Source organism: Triticum dicoccoides, chromosome 5A, assembly GCF_002162155.2.
Source record: "Triticum dicoccoides isolate Atlit2015 ecotype Zavitan chromosome 5A, WEW_v2.0, whole genome shotgun sequence".
NCBI lineage: Eukaryota > Viridiplantae > Streptophyta > Magnoliopsida > Poales > Poaceae > Triticum > Triticum dicoccoides.
The window spans coordinates 560,224,548-560,228,882 of NC_041388.1; the positions used below are offsets into that span (position 1 = coordinate 560,224,548).

General features: G+C 43.6%; 1 pseudogene; it reads right to left on the minus strand.

Annotated features, from left to right (window-relative positions):
• Positions 1–1,038: 1,038 nt before the first annotated feature.
• Positions 1,039–4,335, minus strand: part of LOC119302820 — a 26,208-nt pseudogene continuing 22,911 nt past the window's right edge.

The following is a 4,335-nucleotide window of genomic DNA, read 5'->3' on the forward strand; positions in this document are numbered from 1 at the left end:
ATTACACGAAAGTATTATTTTGTTCATGAAAATATGCAAGTATATGCAGAAGATATGAAGTAGGCATAATTTGTTCCGTGATATTTGAAACTTTAAAATACTCCCTCCAATCCTTATTAATTGCCGTTGATTTAGTACTACAATTTTATATTAAATCAATGGAAATTAATATGAATAAGAGGGAGTAACTATTTTATTATATTGATTGTTTGTCCCATAGCATAGCATCCCGGCCTTTGTGATTCCATGAGCCATTTCAGTCGAATTTGTTTCTTTTTAACGGTTCGGCATGTACTGGTGAAGCATCCGCTACTCATTACCATATTGAGATTCATGTAAACTTTACATATATAATTTGAGAAAACTATTGATGTGCAATACAGAAGGTTGAATAGTGGAATACAAATGCTATTGTCAGGTGTGTTAGCTTTGTGCCAGGAGAGAGCGTGAGACTGTGAAGAGGGCCGTTACATGCATTCTCTCTCCCATACAAAACACATAGTTTAATCTCATTGTCATTTTTTGAATGATCGATATCTTATAATATTTGTTTTTGAAACTTTAATATATTTGAAATTGTATTGAGAAGAGCTTCAGAACTCTTAGGCATATTTAGATGTTCTTTTTCATATTTCAACTATTTTTGAAATATATTTCATAAAACATTAGATGGACCCAAGTGAAATGTTTCAACACATTGTTTTGGGACACTCGGCTTATAGTCAAAGGCTTTATGATGCCGAGCAGCCCTGTTCAACACTCAGCTTATAGTTAAGTCGAGTAGTGGACGAAAAGCACTTGACCTGCATCTAGTTGCCGATGTGACATAAGCCGAGTCATGGAAGCCAAGTGTTACACTCAGCGTACAGTTAGGCAGGTAAATTTTTGGACCTTAGCCAAGTATATTGTGTACTCTGCTTCAACTGTTATTCATGTAGTGCATTTTGTATGTTTTACAAAATCACGTTACTATTTTGTGAGCCATACAATTTGCAGTGGCATTAGGTACATCAAAAGTTGAAGACTTTCAAAATTATTTCATCGTCCCTCTATCTCAGTAAGAGTAAAACTATTGACGGAAGTTTGAATATCTTGTCTTATTTGATCCACTTCAGTACTTCGTCGCGAAAAGTAGGCGGGGCGATTGGGGGATGTAAGTGTGTTGCTTCCATTCTCTAGGACGAACACAACAGATGACATGAGTGGCCTGTCGTCTGGGTTATCCTGCACACACAAGAGTGCTACATGGACGCAAAGCAGAACTTCGTCTGGTGAAGTATCTATGATAGACGAGTCTGGCAGTTCCTCGGTCTTCTCTTCATTCCACTTATTCCATGACTAAAACAAGCAAGAACATCATATCAATATTCATCTTATCTCTAAAAAATGCTTCACAAATTTGACCCATTTTTAGAAATGGAACTTGATAGATGTCTTGTATGTACTTACATGAAGAGCGAGGCTGGAAAAGCCCATGGTTTCACAATTGGAATTTCTCCTTATACCAGTTATAACCTCCAATAGTAATACGCCGAAGCTGTAGACATCAGATTTGGTAGAGAAGACACCTTCCATTGCATACTCAGGAGCCATGTAGCCACTGCTCGATCATACCCAAAGAATGGAATTATCTAACGTGATATGAACTTAGTAATATGCATTTTTTTAATGAATACTCACTATGTTCCAACTACGCGTTGAGTATTTTCATTTTGCTGGTTATCACCAAAGATCCCCGCCATACCAAAATCCGCTATCTTGGGTTTCATATATGCATCCAACAAAATATTTCCAGCTTTTAGATCCCTATGAATTATGGTGAACCTTGAGTCTTCGTGAAGATATAGAAGCCCCCTTGCAACTCCTTTGATTATATTAAACCGTGTTGTCCAATCCAATAACAATTTTCTTCAGTCATCTAAAAAAACAAATGTAAGCAGCAAAAAGTTGAGTTGTGTTAGGAAAATATGTTTGTCATTGGAATATGTACCAAATAGGGTAGCATCTAAGCTCTTGTTAGGCAGATACTCATATATCAAGAGCTTTTCATCTCCTTCACCACAACACCCAAGAAGTCGAACCAAATTTCTATGTTGCAATTTTGCAATTAGAATTACTTCGTTCTTTAATTCTTTTGTTCCTTGTTGAGAATCTCTACTTAGCCTATTGATTGCGACTTCTTGACCACCCAATAGTCCCTGGAGAAATATAGACTCGAGATTTATGTATGAACAAAACAATTCTCCCAATTTTGAAGGAATAACATGAACTAGATATAGAACAAGCTAACCTTGTAGACTTTGCCAAATCCTCCTTGTCCAATCTTAGATTCTTCGGAGAAATTGTGGGTTGCAAGGACAATTTTTTCTAATCTTACAAATGGAAAATCTTGATCATGACACTACAGGAAACAAGAGATTTGCCATCAGTACCGCTCTTTGCCGTCAGCATTTCATCGGGACAGACGGCAAAGATTAAATTTGCCGACAGCTACTGACGGCAAAGAAAAACTGACGGCAAAGACATACTTTGTCGTCTGCAGGGAGAGAGAGATTACTTTGCCGTCTGTTAAAAAAATGCAAACGGCAAAGTCTTTGCCTTCTGCGTATTTTCTAACAGATGGCAAAATAACCTCTTTGCCGTCTATGAAAGGAAAATACAGACGGCAAAGACAGCAAAGAGAAAACACATCTCGTGGATCGATCCCACGGATCGATGAGGTGGCACCATCACAGCCACCCCACCACTCACCTCTTCTCCCTGATTTCTCACCCACCCCGACCCCACCACGTTCTCTGCCTTATCCCTTCGCTCGTTTTCTCTCTCCCTTATCCCTGCACGCAACCCACCCCACCACCTCGCTCACCTCTGGATCTCGCCACCAGTTCCGTCCCCCGTCCCCCGTCCCTGGTCACCGGCGAGTGCCGCCAGCCGGTCCCCAATCGCCACCGGCGTGCCCGCCCTATTCCCCATCCCACTCGCCACCAGCTCCATCCCCAGTCCCCCGTCCCTGCTCGCCTGCTCGCCATCGAGCGCCGCCAGCCCGGCCCCAGTCGCCCCCGGCGTGGCCGCCCCGTTCCCCATCCCACTCGCCACCGGCACGGCCGGCCCATTCCCTCGTCCTCCCGACGTGGCAGGCCTCGTCACCAGCCGGTCCGGCGCGACCCCATCACAAGCCGCCCCGACCAGGTCCATCGTCGCCCCCGGCGCCACCGGTCACCGCTGACCGCGCCGGCCTCTGCGCTTCGGAAGGAAACCGCATCGACGCCTCGCGATACCAGCATGGCTGGCCACATCCTCCATCGCCCACGGCACGGTCGTCATGTCCCCCGTCGTGCTCGGAAGGTCTCCTCCCCCATCGACTGGCCGTGACACCACAAGCTGTTGCACACTGGAGTGGCCTCCTCCCCATCAACGCCTCGCTCCACCGGCCAGCGCTGCCCGCATCGGCTTCTGCCCGTCGTGGTCGAAAGGTGGCCATGCAAGCTTCGGGGTTAACTTGGCAGCCTTGTGTAATCTGATTTTCTTTTGTCTTCATAGATGATTGTCAGACTATTGAATGATTGATTGTCAAACTACCAAACGCAAGTGAAGATTTTGCCTACGCCTTGTTATTAGCTGTTTTTATAATGAGCAAAAAAATCCTACGCCTTCGACCATCTAGGGCCTCTGTAACTGGACTATTGCTACCTATATTTTTAAAATAATAAAAGACTCTTTGCCGTATGGGATGTATGAGGCTGACGGCAAAGACATAGTCTAGCTGACGGCAAAGATGGTTTTCTTTGCTGTCTGCTACTACTAAGCTTGATGGCAAAGAGAAAGTTGGCTGACGGCGAAGTCTTTGCCGTCTTCCTTATAAAATGCTAACGGCAAAGTATTCTTTGCCGACTTATCTTTGCCGTCTGAGTTTGCCGTCTGCTTACTGACGGCAAAGTCTTTGCCGTTTGGATTTAGGTCTTTGCCGTCTGGAATTCACAGACGGCAAATTACCTGTTTCCTGTAGTGTGAGGAGGGGTTTCTTCCCCAAGTTCATCAGAGGCACTCATACCACCCAATCTTATGTTCTTGTGCATACTCCATTTTTTGTTCTTGCCTGCTCGCACAATGTTATATCATTACCCTTCCAATAAGTAAACCGTAGGCATAAGAAATAAACTGTTATAGCTAATCCCTCAAATTTTTATATCGTTGTTATGCCCTTTATGATATCAGATAACGAAGAGTAAAACACCATTAAGGCAAGTTGTTACCATGTCAAAATCACAAGCCGGAGAATACGGGTATGACTTAACAAAGAAAACGGGTCCGTATGTTTGAAAAACACACTTAGAG